The sequence below is a fragment of the Quercus suber genome, unplaced genomic scaffold, assembly GCF_002906115.3.
Source record: "Quercus suber isolate HL8 unplaced genomic scaffold, Cork oak 2.0 scaffold_317, whole genome shotgun sequence".
In the NCBI taxonomy this organism is placed as follows: domain Eukaryota; kingdom Viridiplantae; phylum Streptophyta; class Magnoliopsida; order Fagales; family Fagaceae; genus Quercus; species Quercus suber.
The window spans coordinates 188,098-204,357 of NW_027069772.1; the positions used below are offsets into that span (position 1 = coordinate 188,098).

Sequence of the window (16,260 nt, forward strand, 5' to 3'; positions counted from 1 at the left end):
AGTCAGACCATGACTCGGGGTCGATTTAGCAGCAATTGGTTCGTTTTTGGCTCACTCAGTCTGTTCAATTTTGTTTGTTTTGTATTGGGTTTATGGTATTTGTTGAGTTTGGCAATGTTTGGATGGTTGGCCATTTCGCTTTTGAAGCAGAGAATTTTGTTGGCTTTTGCTTTTGAATGCAAGAGAAGAAATATCTTTGTGAAGTGTATGTATTTGAGTGTATGTATTTGGCTTTTGCTTTTGAGTGTATGTATTTCTTTTTAATAGCTATAAATAAATCATGAATTTTCACTAACTAAACGGGCCTGGCGGGGCTGGTCTGGGCTCCGGGGAAAATCCGTTTAATAATCGGGCCGGATCTGGGTTGCGGGTCCGGTCTGGGTATGGAAAACCTGGCCCATTGCCATTCCTAATATTAGTATATATTAGGTTAATTAGGTTAGTACTTTCTCCAAAAAAAAAAAAAGAAAGAAAGTTTCTAGTATAATTATACTAGGAATATATACTAACCTAATTAACTTTCTTTCTTTTTTTTTTTTTTTTGGAGAAAGTACTAACCTAATTAACCTAATATATACTAATATTAGGAATGGCAATGGGCCAGGTTTTCCATACCCAGACCGGACCCGCAACCCAGATCCGGCCCGATTATTAAACGGATTTTCTCCGGAGCCCAGACCAGCCCCGCCAGGCCCGTTTAGTTAGTGAAAATTCATGATTTATTTATAGCTATTAAAAAGAAATACATACACTCAAAAGCAAAAGCCAAATACATACACTCAAATACATACACTTCACAAAGATATTTCTTCTCTTGCATTCAAAAGCAAAAGCCAACAAAATTCTCTGCTTCAAAAGCGAAATGGCCAACCATCCAAACATTGCCAAACTCAACAAATACCATAAACCCAATACAAAACAAACAAAATTGAACAGACTGAGTGAGCCAAAAATGAACCAATTGCTGCTAAATCGACCCCGAGTCATGGTCTGACTCGTCGTTGGACACGTCCTGGTACGCGTATGGTACATGTAGCCAATACCAAATACATCAATATCAAAAAAAAAAAGAAAAAAGGAAGAAGTAGAGAACAAAATAGACAGGCAGTGAGAGCTTGAGAACAAAACACCATTTCTTCGTACTCTGGAAGTAATTAAGAATTTTCCATGATACAGATCTAACCTAAAGCCTATTAGCTAGCTAGCTCGTGTTTCACAATGATTGATTTTAATAGTTCTAGCATTTTAGGACTACAAATTATTTCACAACTGTTTTGCTACAACTCTAACATAACAGATTGTAAGCAGTTAACAATCACTTATACATGAATTCACTATTTTTTTTTAACCAATCACATTCTGTCACGACATAGTTGTGAAAAAAAGTTGCGAAAATTTGTGTGATCCTAAACTTTTTCCCTAAACAATGCCATTTAGATCTTGCCTACCTACTAAACCTTGACTCGTACATCAACATCATGGTAAAGTAAATTTATGCCTTCTATTATTTCAATTTCCTAAAATAAATAAATAAATAACCCATCATATTTAGGTAATTGAAATAATAGAATGCATAAATTTAGCATTTAATAATTTAGATGGACATGTGGTATGTTTTTATTTGTGGAGTATATAGTGGAGCAGGAAGAGTGAGACAGAAGATTTGGACTCTTTTAGAAACCCCTTATGTTGTGAAAGCATTGTATCAAGCGTTGATAGTGTTGTTAAGGAGTTTAGAGCAGATGCACTTGAAACCAAAGGCAATTTCATACTCTTTTTTACACTAATTTCTCACTCTATGTCTCTCTATATCTTTGGTCCTATTTTTCTTTTGGCCTTTTGATATTTTGTGAAACTTGAATATATAAAAGAACATGAAAACTAACATTGAATGGAGAAAACCTTTCATTTCTTAAATTAATGAAATTAAAAGTGGAATAGTTTAAGAAGTTGGAAAAGGGAGTAGAACCAAATCTTTTAATTTTCTACATTTATGACTTAAACTAATCATTGATAAGAAGATGGGAGGTGAAAGGCTAACGAAGAAGTACTCATACAAAGCGCCACATGGCAGAACCTCATGCACTTCTGCATGAGATCTTTGCTTTTATATATATATTGATTGATTGATTGATATGTTTGGTAAAATTAGAATAATTAATTGTTATATGCGTATGGTTCTCAAAAAAAAAAAAAAAATTGTTATATGCATATAAAAAGTTTGCATTTATTAGAAATATATTAATTGTAAAAATTATTACAACTATTAAAGAATACTTATTATAGTCCTTTTTAAGAGAAATAACTATTTTTAATTTTACGAATAGCAATCACTAGGGAATAACTCTTTTCTATAGTAAAGATGTAACCAAATAACCAAATAATTATTCCTTATGAATAATCATTCTATTACAAAATCATTTACATTACGTCAAATATATCCTAAATGCATCAATTCTTAAATTTTTATGCGCAAATTATGATGTATTTCTAAAAGCTTATTTCAAATGAAACATATGTGCATTTTACCTGAACATTTTGATATACAGTGTATTTTTTATAATTATTTTATTTTTAGAATCTATGTACAGTGTACTTAAAAAAGTTTTCATGATTATAATTATTAAAATACCCCCATCCCCATATATCTATATATCTATTAACCCTAAAACTAAAAGTTCAACTCACACTCACTCTCGCTCACAGCCGCCTCTCCCTCTCATCTCACTCGAACTCAGTTTCATCTCACAGCCGCCTCTCTTCTCCCCCACTCTCACTCGCTCTCAATCTCACCGCCAGCCCAACTTCCCAAGCTCTCACTGCCTGTCTATTTTGTTCTCTACTTCTTTTTTTTTTTTTTTTTTGATATTGATGTATTTGGTATTGGCTACATGTACCATTTGCGTACCAGGACGTGTCCAACGACGAGTCAGACCATGACTCGGGGTCGATTTAGCAGCAATTGGTTCGTTTTTGGCTCACTCAGTCTGTTCAATTTTGTTTGTTTTGTATTGGGTTTATGGTATTTGTTGAGTTTGGCAATGTTTGGATGGTTGGCCATTTCGCTTTTGAAGCAGAGAATTTTGTTGGCTTTTGCTTTTGAATGCAAGAGAAGAAATATCTTTGTGAAGTGTATGTATTTGAGTGTATGTATTTGGCTTTTGCTTTTGAGTGTATGTATTTCTTTTTAATAGCTATAAATAAATCATGAATTTTCACTAACTAAACGGGCCCGGCGGGGCTGGTCTGGGCTCCGGGGAAAATCCGTTTAATAATCGGGCCGGATCTGGGTTGCGGGTCCGGTCTGGGTATGGAAAACCTGGCCCATTGCCATTCCTAATATTAGTATATATTAGGTTAATTAGGTTAGTACTTTCTCCAAAAAAAAAAAAAAAAGAAAGAAAGTTAATTAGGTTAGTATATATTCCTAGTATAATTATACTAGAAACTTTCTTTCTTTTTTTTTTTTTGGAGAAAGTACTAACCTAATTAACCTAATATATACTAATATTAGGAATGGCAATGGGCCAGGTTTTCCATACCCAGACCGGACCCGCAACCCAGATCCGGCCCGATTATTAAACGGATTTTCTCCGGAGCCCAGACCAGCCCCGCCAGGCCCGTTTAGTTAGTGAAAATTCATGATTTATTTATAGCTATTAAAAAGAAATACATACACTCAAAAGCAAAAGCCAAATACATACACTCAAATACATACACTTCACAAAGATATTTCTTCTCTTGCATTCAAAAGCAAAAGCCAACAAAATTCTCTGCTTCAAAAGCGAAATGGCCAACCATCCAAACATTGCCAAACTCAACAAATACCATAAACCCAATACAAAACAAACAAAATTGAACAGACTGAGTGAGCCAAAAATGAACCAATTGCTGCTAAATCGACCCCGAGTCATGGTCTGACTCGTCGTTGGACACGTCCTGGTACGCGTATGGTACATGTAGCCAATACCAAATACATCAATATCAAAAAAAAAAAGAAAAAAGGAAGAAGTAGAGAACAAAATAGACAGGCAGTGAGAGCTTGAGAACAAAACACCATTTCTTCGTACTCTGGAAGTAATTAAGAATTTTCCATGATACAGATCTAACCTAAAGCCTATTAGCTAGCTAGCTCGTGTTTCACAATGATTGATTTTAATAGTTCTAGCATTTTAGGACTACAAATTATTTCACAACTGTTTTGCTACAACTCTAACATAACAGATTGTAAGCAGTTAACAATCACTTATACATGAATTCACTATTTTTTTTTAACCAATCACATTCTGTCACGACATAGTTGTGAAAAAAAGTTGCGAAAATTTGTGTGATCCTAAACTTTTTCCCTAAACAATGCCATTTAGATCTTGCCTACCTACTAAACCTTGACTCGTACATCAACATCATGGTAAAGTAAATTTATGCCTTCTATTATTTCAATTTCCTAAAATAAATAAATAAATAACCCATCATATTTAGGTAATTGAAATAATAGAATGCATAAATTTAGCATTTAATAATTTAGATGGACATGTGGTATGTTTTTATTTGTGGAGTATATAGTGGAGCAGGAAGAGTGAGACAGAAGATTTGGACTCTTTTAGAAACCCCTTATGTTGTGAAAGCATTGTATCAAGCGTTGATAGTGTTGTTAAGGAGTTTAGAGCAGATGCACTTGAAACCAAAGGCAATTTCATACTCTTTTTTACACTAATTTCTCACTCTATGTCTCTCTATATCTTTGGTCCTATTTTTCTTTTGGCCTTTTGATATTTTGTGAAACTTGAATATATAAAAGAACATGAAAACTAACATTGAATGGAGAAAACCTTTCATTTCTTAAATTAATGAAATTAAAAGTGGAATAGTTTAAGAAGTTGGAAAAGGGAGTAGAACCAAATCTTTTTTGAAGCAGAGAATTTTGTTGGCTTTTGCTTTTGAATGCAAGAGAAGAAATATCTTTGTGAAGTGTATGTATTTGAGTGTATGTATTTGGCTTTTGCTTTTGAGTGTATGTATTTATTTTTAATAGCTATAAATAAATCATGAATTTCACTACTAAACGGGCCCTGGCGGGGCTGGTCTGGGCTCGCGGAGAAATCGTTTAATATCGGGCCGGATCTGGGTTGCGGGTCCGGTCTGGTATGGAAAACCTGGCCATTGCCATTCCTAATATTAGTATATATTAGGTTAATTAGGTTAGTACTTTCTCCAAAAAAAAAAAAAAAAAGAAAGAGTTAATTAGGTTAGTATAGTATTCCTAGTATAATTATTATATAATATAATATGTAATTATAAAAAAATATATAATGTAATTAGTATATAGTATAACTATATAGTAATTACATATAATAATAATAATAGATTGATAAAAATGTACCCTTTAAAGATGTCAATTTGAAGTAATTACTATATATAATATTATGTAATTATTAATCAAAAAAAATATTATGTAATTATTTATTTGTTTTTTTTATTAGAATCAAAATGTTGTTATTATTGTTATAATACATTATTATTATTATTATTATTATTATTATTATTATTATTATTATTATTATTATTCGATACAGAGGCTTATCATNATTATTATATATAAAATCGAGTTCTCTTAATCTCTCACAATTTTCAACGTCAGCACATTATTAAAAAAACAAAAAACATAAACCCAACCAAAAAAAAAAACCATTCTAAAACCCGATAAACGCAAATATATATTTGAAAACCCTGACCCACGCTCTGCCTTATCCTTCCTCGAAAACGCAGGCCCATGCTCTGCCGTTCCCTCTCTCTTCTGTATTCTCTACCTTCTCCTTCCACAAAACCCAACACTGAAAATCAATCCTGCCAAGAAGCCATCCCCACACTATCAGGTCCGAGATAGAAAGAAGGCATCACTGAACAAACCACTGTCCCAGCCGTGGCAGAGGGTATGGCTAGTGTGTATAACTCCCTGGGTTCTTAATTTCACTTCATAATTGTAAGTTTACTTTTTTCCTTTTGCTAATTGGTTTCTCACAATCCTAAAACCACAAACTAAGCAAAGAAGCCATGAGTCGTGGAGTATTGTTGTAGATTCAAGATTGGTCATAAAGATTGGGCTTTTAGGGTCGTTTATGAGAAACCCAAATAGATTTTTTGAGGGGTTTTGTTTGATTCTTTGTTTGGTTGCAGACCTAAGCTTTCGCCCTGTTATTATTTACTTTTGGTGTTTTGGGTTGCTATGGCTGAATGATTGGCTTTATATCTTATTGTGGTAGAATTCGAACACTTTAGTGGGTTTTCAAACTTGGGCTTCTTCCTCTAGAGGTGGAAGATTCTTTCTTTAATTTTTGGTTATTGGTTCTGGATTTACATTACTTTGCTATTATTATTATGGGTGAATTATAATTGAATTCATAGATTGATGTGTTTAGATGTAGAGGGTTTAGATAATTCAAATTATTGGACGCATTGAATTTTCATGTTCCTATCTGTGTTGTGATTTGTTATTTAAAAATATTGTATAGTTTATATCATCAGTTGCCCTTTTTAGTTGGTAGATTTTGGATCAAGCTGAATTGCATGGTGTCCTTTCTTCTAAATTCTAGACCTTTACATAAGACTCATTGAGACAAAAGATTTTATAAAAAAAAAATAGCTTGGAAATTTTTTTATGTTTATTTTATGGAAATCCTCTATTTTCGTTTGGATTATTTATTGTTTTTTTTCATGCCAATACAACATGATATTTGTTTTGTTTACTACAAGGATTTTCGTAATTATTAGAATATGATGAGTCTTATACCTTGATGTTTTTTTGCTGATTCTTCCCACTGTAGCGGTAATACTGTTCAATATCCCAACCAAAGCACCTAGGTTGTCCACCTATTTCAGACCTTTGTACAGCCCCTTTTAATTTTCAGTTCAAGCCATTGATATCTACACTACCTGCAAGGTCTCTGTCTTTCTCCATGTATATGTGTATGTGTGTAAAGTTTGTATTTTTTCTCTATTTATATGTGTAAAGTTTGACTCTTTTATGGCTTTTCAATGGGTGATATTTTCGTTTTGGTTGGGATTGCGTAGGTGTTTCAAGTTAGAGTGAGATGTGCAAAAGCAAGAGGCATGGTGGGAAGGACAACATGAACTTGCGGCTGAGAATTTTGGGATAAGAATTTCTTCTAATATTTCTTATTCTTCATCTTCTTCTTTCAATTTTTATTTCTTTAAGTTTTAATTTTGTTTATATAGAACTGTTAGTGTTTACATGTATTTTTGTGTGGTTGTCTTTAGAATAAATAGATTATGACTTGGGGAATTTACTTTCTGACTTAAGTGAATTATAAATATTGGGGCCTTGAAGCTTATTTCATCATAATTTACCACAAATCAATTGATACTGTATGACCTATTATCTATATATCTTTAAAAGAAAAGGTTTGTAAAAGGTTTTTTTTTTTTAATTTTTAATTTTTTTTTCCCTTGTTTGAAGCTTCTCAATGGGTATCACTAAGACTTAGTAAGAAAACCACAAATATGATAAACCATATGTAAATTTACTTTAAAATTTGATTCACGGTTCACACTATTGTTTTCATTACATTCCTATGTGTTATTCTATAGACTCTTACATTTATCATTTTCATTATGTTATGATGTTTAGAAATCATTTATTTTTAGGAGTGACCTTCTTGCATCAATTTATAGTGGTAGATGATGAATTTTAATAAATGTCAGGTTTTGCTAAAGGAGCTTACAGGTATTGATATAAATTTTATGTAAAATTGTGAGTGGTGTTAATGCATTCACTTAAAAGTGATTGTCTATTCAGTACTATTAGAAATAATTCTTGCTGCTGGCTGGGTCATGTAATTAATTGGATGTGGACATAAAAGAAATCCATTTATGAATGAGGAGGAGGAGGAATACATGTTGCGTACACACCTTTTTTAAGGGTTTAATTCATTCAACTGAGTACCTACTATTGTAGTTTACTTTTAATTCTTTTTTCTTCAATCCTTTTATGATGGATGCTGTTGAAAGGTAGAGATAGAGTTATTTTTTGTTTTTTTGTTTTTTTTTGGTTATTTGTTGGCTTATAAATTCTATTCAGTTCTTTTATGTGTTTCTAGACAATTTTATAGGCTCTATTCAGTACTGTTAGTGGAAGCAATTGGACTTGCTTGGTGATTTTGTTGAAAGAGCTTATAGGTATTGATATAAATTATTATTATTTAAAAATTTTCATCAATTATTAATATACAATGAATCATTGGATGCTATTAAAAGAGAATTGGATGTCAAATTGTAGAATAAATTGGGGTGGGGTTATTATGAAATTTATTGGCATTAAGAGTGTTTGGTTTTACATTGTAAATCTTTGATGAATTGGTATAATTTGGTGTTATACTTGATACTAATTTGACGAAAAATTAAGTAGCTTGAAGAAGTTGAGAAAAGAGAAGAGCCTAAGAAAGGGAGGAAATACATTCTTGAAAAGCATTAGATAAAGCTTGAAGATGTAAGCACAATTGTATATTTATTATATTTATTGGTTCTTTTGTAATACTTATTAGACCAAATGTAAGAGCACATTATGATTATTGTAATATATTACTTCATAATATTTGTATTTATCTCATTTTTAATATTACTTCATAATATTATATGTTTCATCTTATATTAGAGCCAATTTAGCTTTCAATAATTGAAATTTGAGAAATGTTTAAACCTGAACATGTTAACATTTGATTTAAAACAATCTCGTGCATCGCACGGGTTAGTGACTAGTTATTATTATTTGTTGTGTGAATTCTTTTGTATATATACCTGTAAAAGATTAATAAATATCTTCATTTGAATATTATGTTTTGTTGTTTGTTTAGGTGCACACCGCTGAGAAATTCACCTATAGATTCGAGGGAGAGCAGCGTGTGGTAGAGCATGTAGAGCGTATGGTGTATTTTATAGATTTGCAAAAGCGTTTGGCGCACGGGAACTTGACTACTCGAATCAAGGAGCTTCATTATGTGGATGGCACTATTGGCAGCAGATTCTTGATGTACATCGACCCGGAGATGCTTTGCTGGTTGATGGCTGGATTGGATGACTTTGTGATGGGTCACATATTTGTTCCAGGGAGCACTCCTGGTGCCACTCTTGCCATTGATATGGGCAATGGCACGGTAAGTTCATTAATTCTTAAATCTTAAAAGTTGATATTTATAAAACTCTAGAATACTCTGGAAACTGAGATTTTATTGATTGTGAAAATGAATACAAGCAACTCAGTGAAATACATAGCTATTGACCCTATTTATATACAGTCTCACTTGGCGGGAAAAGTAGTTACAAGGCTAATCCATTCTAACTAACTGTACACGTGTATAAGAAAATACAACTGCTCTGTAAAAGAATAAATAAGGTCTTCAAAATGTGGCATTGCTTCAATTACTTCCATTAATTCTGTGCTTGCCCAATTAGACTGACTCTGCCATTGAAGCTTTAGTATTGCTACTCAGCTCTGCTACTTGAGACAAACTATGATACTCTTGCCTTTGTTCCTTTTCTATTTTAATAATATTATATTGAATTGTTTTTTATTTTATTTTTTGTACAGAAGTACACATTTTCAAAGTCTGCCGGTAACTGCTTAAAGATAATAAAGAGCGAAATAAGAGCTGGTGTTGAAAGCTGTGTAGGGTGCATTACGATGCCTGCTGATCGCTACCGTCTTCTCAAGAACGGTTTGGAGGGCGCGTATACAGCCTAGCAGAAAGAGACTCGACCAACACATCCATGAGAAAGACTCAATCTGGCAAGGAGAGGTGTAAATACATACTGAGAAGAAAAAAGAAAAACTACGCAGTGTGGGCATTTTTGACAATTGTGGATACTTGGGTTTGAAAAATGTTGACATTGTGTGAAGTATACATTAGGTCTATTAAACAGTAATTTACACCTCTCCTTTCCAGATTGAGTCTTTCTCATGGATGTGTTGGTCGAGTCTCTTTCTACCAGGCTCTATACGCGCCCTCCAAACTGTTCCTGAGAAGACTGTAGCGACCAGCAGGCACCGTAATGCACCCTACATAGCTTTCAACACCAGCTCTTATTTCGCTCTTTAATATCTTTAAGCAGTTACTGGCAGGCTCTGAAAATGTGTACTTCTGTACAAAAAAATAAAATAAAATAAAAAACAATTCAATATAATATTATTAAAACAGAAAAGGAACAAAGGCAAGAGTATCACAGTTTGTCTCAAGTAGCAGAGCAGAGTAGCAATACTAAAGCTTCAGTGGCAGAGTTAGTCTAATTGGGCAAGCACATAATTGATGGAAGTAATTGAAGCAATGCCACATTTTGAAGACCTTATTTATTCTTTTATAGAGCAGTTGTATTTTCTTATACACGTGTACAGTTAGTTAGAATGGATTAGCCTTGTAACTACTTTTCCCGCCAAGTGAGGGAGTTAGTTTTGCTTAACCTTTACTTGATTAGACTGTATATAAATAGGGTCAATAGCTATGTATTTCGCTGAGTTGCTTGTATTCATTTTCACAATCAATAAAATCTCAGTTTCCAGAGTATTCTAGAGTTTTATAAATGTCAACTTTTAAGAATTAATGAACTTACCATGCCATTGCCCATATCAATGGCAAGAGTAGCACCGGGAGTGCTCCCTGGAACAAATATGTGACCCATCACAAAGTCATCCAATCCAGCCATCAACCTACAAAGCATCTCCGGGTCGATGTACATCAAGAATCTGCTGCCAATAGTGCCATTCACATAATGAAGCTCCTTGATTCGAGTAGTCAAGGTCCCGTGCGCCAAACGCTTTTGCAGATCTATAAAATACACCATACGCTCTACATGCTCTACCGCACGCTGTTCTCTCTCGAATCTATAGGTGAATTTCTCAGCGGTGTGCACCTAAACAAACAAACAAAACACAATATTCAAATGAAGATATTTATTAATCTTTTACAGGTATATATACAAAAGAATTCACACAACAAATAATAATAATAATAATAACAACATTTTGATTCTAATAAAAAAAACAAACAAATAATTACATAATATTATTATATAGTAATTACTTCAAATGGACATCTTTAAATGGTAATAATTATCAATCTATCCAGACTAAGGCACATTTTTATCAATCTATTATTATTTATTATATGTAATTACTATATAGTTATAGTATATACTAATTGCATTATATTTTTTTTTTTTATAATTACATATTATATAGTAATTATATATTCAAATAAAAAAAAATATTATATAGTAATTATACTAGGAATATATACTAACCTAATTAACTTTTTTTATTATTTTTTTTTTTTGGAGAAATTACTAACCTAATATATACTAATATATACACCAAACACTTTGAGGCCCAAAAATAAATAGTGGGCCGAGCCCAAAATAAAATAACTTGAGACAACAAAATTGTATCCACACGGACAGAAAAAATTCAAGGAAACAAAAGGCCGTACTCATGTGGTCAAAAGCCCACTGTTCTTAAACTCTAGTAATGGGCTGGGTAGTGGTCCAGTGGGTAGGTAGAGAGTAAAATTACTGTTTAACAGACCTAATGTATACATAGGGAGTACAGATTACTGTTTAACAGACCTAATGTATACTTCACACAGTGTCAACAATTTTCAAACCCAGGTATCCACAATTGTCGAAAATGCCCACACTGTGTGGTTATTCTTTTTCTTTTTTTCTTCTCAGTATGTATTTACACCTCTCTTTCAATTTACCCATTCATTGTTTCTTTAAAAAAAAAAAAACCTAATTTATCTCAAAATTAACCTAATTTTAGACTAATAATTAGATTCATAAAAAAATGTACTTACTGAAATTCGGATAATAATTCAGATTCAAAACTACAATTGAATCCTTATTAAAATAATAATAATAATAACAATAACATATTATTATAAAGTAATTATACTTATACTATGTATCCAAAAAAAAAAAATTATACTGTATACTAATTACATACTATATATTTTTTACAATTATATTGTATAGTAATTATACCGGGAATATATACAATCATAATTTATATCAAAATTAACCTAATTTTAGAATAAAATTATTAGACTAATAATTAGATTCATAAAAACAAAAAAAATTTACTTAATGAAATTCAGATACTGATTCAGATTTAGAGCATATATCATAAAAAGATTGAATAATCACCAATTCAATCCAAAAAAAAAAAAAAAAAAAACAACACAATAATTATTACCAAAAAAACAATAATAATTATTACAAAAAAAAAATTGTACCTGTTGATCAGATTTTAGAGCATATATCATAAAAAGATTAGACTAATCACCAATTCAATCCAAAAAAAAAACAACAACAATAATTATTACCAAAAAAAAAAAAAACAATAATAATTATTACAAAAAAAAAAAAAAAAATGTACCTGTTGATTCTGATTCATTTCTCAGTCTCTCTTAGTCTCTTCACTCTTCAATCTTTGCTTGCTTGCTCTCTTTCTCTTTCTCTTTCTCTTTCTCTCGCTCTCGCAATCGCTTGTTCTCTCTCTCGCTCTCACTCTCTTTCCTCTGCTCTCTCTGTTCTATCTCTAAAATTTTATTTCTAAAATGAATGAGAAGCGGGAACATATTCGAATGTATATATAGCGTGGAGTTGTGAACTATGTTTTAGGTAAAGCTTTGATGCACGCTATTTTACATATTGCATGCAATATGGGCTTGTTTGGTTTCGAATTTTCTAAGAATAATTGTTTATCTGATTTGATTGTGATTTTATTGATTAGCTGTATAAAAAAATTTTAATTTTACTTTTTATTTGAATTAGGCTAACATTATTTTGAGATATGAAAATGGATTAATCATTTTAAGATTTAATCTAATTGAAAAATATAAACCAAACAGGCCTTACATATATCACAATGTCTGATTTAGATGTGTTCTATGGTTATAATCCTTGTTGCATTATGGAGATGAAAATTACTACAGTTATAGAATTAAATTAGCATTTTTCAAGGAGTATAATGATTTTACTGTCTTTACACCGTTAGATATTTTATCTTTATAGTGGACATTGTGTATTAAAATTGAAGAAGATCAACACGGTGGAACAAGCAGAGGAAAGAAGAAAGAAGGAAAGACTAAAGGGGCCTTTTTTATATTTTTATAAAAGTTTGTAGTGTGTACAAACTTTTATAGGACCTAAGTTTCTTAACTGAAGAAGGTAAAAACCGCCTTCTAGTCTACCAACTGGTATTTAAACTCAATTCCCAAACATTCCAAACAAGTTTTTATTATACTTTTCTAGGCTGTTAGCCAACAATACATGCATCAGGAAAATAGACAAAAAGTAAGGAGGAGAGCTCAATAAGGTTTACTTTTTACTTAATAAGAGTGGCTCGGCCCCATTTAGGCAGATATTATTTATTTCATACAGCCACCATCCTCTTTATCCCCTCTAATGCCAAATTCCACAAGCGTAGGACATAATTGTAGGGCCCTGAGGTTAAGTCCAAATATAACATTCAGAACAAACCCCATTCAATGTCTAACAGCCCTTTACCAATGTGATTGTAATATGATCCAATTCCACCATTGATAACACCAGCCTCTCATCAGTTAACAACAAATCACACAATTTATACTAATTCAAAACAAAGTATAAATTAGATTTACTGGATTACAAAATTTCATGAAAGAGAATACCTTGATATTAGGCTTCACAGCAATGATGATCCCATCTTCCACATAAACATCAGCAACCTCCTCTATATGAGCATTCACAACAGGTTCCCCCTTTATCAATATCTTCGACGATGAAGATGAAATCCCACATCCCGGTTCACCATACTCAATCCCAGCATCACAAAACTGAAACAAAATTTTTCAAAAAATTAACAATTAAGGAAAATATAAGACAACATATTCATTTTCTCTGACACTACCACTAACATAGAACTACAGTTTGGTTACAAAAGAAAAAAACCCAGAAAGGAAAAAAAGAACAAAGTCATATTTTTGTTTGCTTTTATTTTTTTATTTTTAATTGCACATAAGTGATCGGCATGTTCAACCTTATCTCTTTCTGAATTAAAGCACAGTTGGCTTGAGCAGTATTTCACTTTAAAGAAACTAAAACAAGTAAACCATAAAGATCAAAAGGAAGCAAGTTTTATCTTTTCTTTCTGTTCCTTGGTTTTCTCAATAACCCAGAAGTTTTATTTTATTTTTGGCTGAAGAAAAAGAAAAGTTGAAATGGAACTGGGTATAGAGATGAGAGTTGAAGAAGATGTAACTGCCTGGTTTGATTCAGAAACGGAAGAGAAGGTGAAGAGAAGTAGAAGAAGAAGAAGGAGTGGTTTGGTCTTGGAGCTCAACTCCATGACTGATAGTCTGAGAGTCTCAGACTCAGACTGACTGAGCTCTATAAGTTCAATGAACAATACTTTTCAATGAACCAAGTCGAAGATTAAATAAATAAACAAATATGCTTTCAATGTTTTCTCATTTTAAGGATAAATAAATTAAATGCAACTACTACGGTGAAAAGAGATGGTCTGCAACTGGCCATTCAGCATGGTGTTCAATATTTGAAGCGGAACTTGATGCTAAAGTTGTTTTAGATGTAATTAGTTCCGGAAACTCCCCTAATGCTGCTTATTCTTCCTTGCTTTTTGATTGCAGATTATTGCTGGAAAAGATTCCCCACATCACAGTGAAGCATGTATTTAGAAGTGCTAATGCACTTGCTAGAATAGGTTGTAATTTGCAAGAAGATCTTGTATTTTTTTATTATACCCCATCTGATGTAGTTGCTGCCTTAGTGAGTGCAGACAAAAATGGGGAAGCATTTTGTAGGCATGTTGCCAACTTAGCCATTTTGGCTGCCTAGTTTATATTTATTTCCTTTAAAAAAAAAAAAAAGTATGTATATTACAAAGATTCTCTCTCTCTTTTTTTTTTTTTTTTTAATGAACACAAAGGTCTCTTATTGAGTCACTCCATCAAACCCATCATAAACGTCCAAAAATGCCTTCATGAACGGAACAGATGCACCGGACATAGCTTTCACCATCAAACCGTTCATCTCCGGCCTTTTCCCATAGTACGAGTACGCTGGCTCACCGTTGACTTTCACAAAGGGCTCCAAAGTGGGGTCCACCACAGCCTCGTGGACCAATGGCCACGCTCTCATCAGCTCGTCCTGATGGTGCTGTAGCACGTACGAAGCATAGGATAATCCCTCGCTGTCCGTGACAAGAGTTTTCCCAACCTCGGTCAGAGAATACTGTCTCTCCGAGGTGTCGGAGTCTGGGGTTTTGCTAACGTGCTCCGCGAACACACCGTAGCTGGTGAGCATGCGGAGGATGCGCTGGAGATTCTCCGGGTCCCCTTGGTGACCCCGGGGAGGACACGTGTCAGGATCTGAGAGGCTGAGAGAGGTGAGTTGGACCCACCTTGCCAGATGGCATCGGCGACGTTGAGGCGTACGACAGCGTTTAGGGACATGGGTACGCTGATCATGTGGGCTAGTTCCATTATGGCTATCCTAGCTTGGTTCCGATTCTCTGTGCTCTCGTTCTCCATAATACTTCTGTTTTAGTCTCTCTTTCTGGTCTCTGTGTCACTGTGTGTGTGAGAGAGATTGTGAAGTAACAAAGTTCACGAGTTCAGTTTCTGGCTTTTATAAGGAAGTAGGTGGAACTAGAAGACGTGCTTCTGCTCTAAGTTGCAATAATTTCCACAAGTTTTAGTACACGTTTGTATTGCGTCCACAGACGAGCCTGTTGCGTCTGGCTCTGCAAGTACTTTACTTGAAAAAAAAAAGCTAAATTACAAATTATTTTATTAAAGTATACTATTTATATATTTATAAATTATTTTATTACAATATTTTTAATTTTTAGCAAAGAATTATCACCAGAAACCAATACAAAGTTAAAACACACACTCCTTCTAAGAAAAAAAAAAAAAAAAAGACAAGTAATGGCAAAAAGACAAGTATGCATTTCTTGATTTATTTTTGTGGGAAGAGTTGTTCTTGTTGGTGTTTTTATTATTATTATTATTTTTTTATGTAGAACTATCCCATGAAGGAACTAAAAGTCTAAAACCCATCTCTGGGAGGGGTTGGGTGCCACACAGAAAGATATTGGGTACGCACTACGCACTGTATTTATTTTACATTTTCTTTTGAGATAAAGATAGGTTCCATGATTATCATGGACTTAAATCTCTTTATTTTATGTAC

At 32.9% G+C, this 16,260-nt stretch overlaps 1 long non-coding RNA gene and 1 pseudogene across 1 annotated transcript; one reads left to right on the forward strand and one right to left on the reverse strand.

The window, feature by feature from the left end:
* Window positions 1-7,097: 7,097 nt before the first annotated feature.
* On the forward strand, window positions 7,098-10,571 carry LOC136071483 (uncharacterized). Its single transcript, XR_010632778.1, has 2 exons — window positions 7,098-9,167; window positions 10,209-10,571. It is a non-coding gene; the product is annotated as an uncharacterized LOC136071483 (long non-coding RNA).
* Window positions 10,572-14,997: 4,426 nt separating this feature from the next.
* Window positions 14,998-15,755, reverse strand: LOC136071487 (nicotinate N-methyltransferase 1-like; annotated as a pseudogene).
* Between the last annotated feature and the right edge of the window lie 505 nt (window positions 15,756-16,260).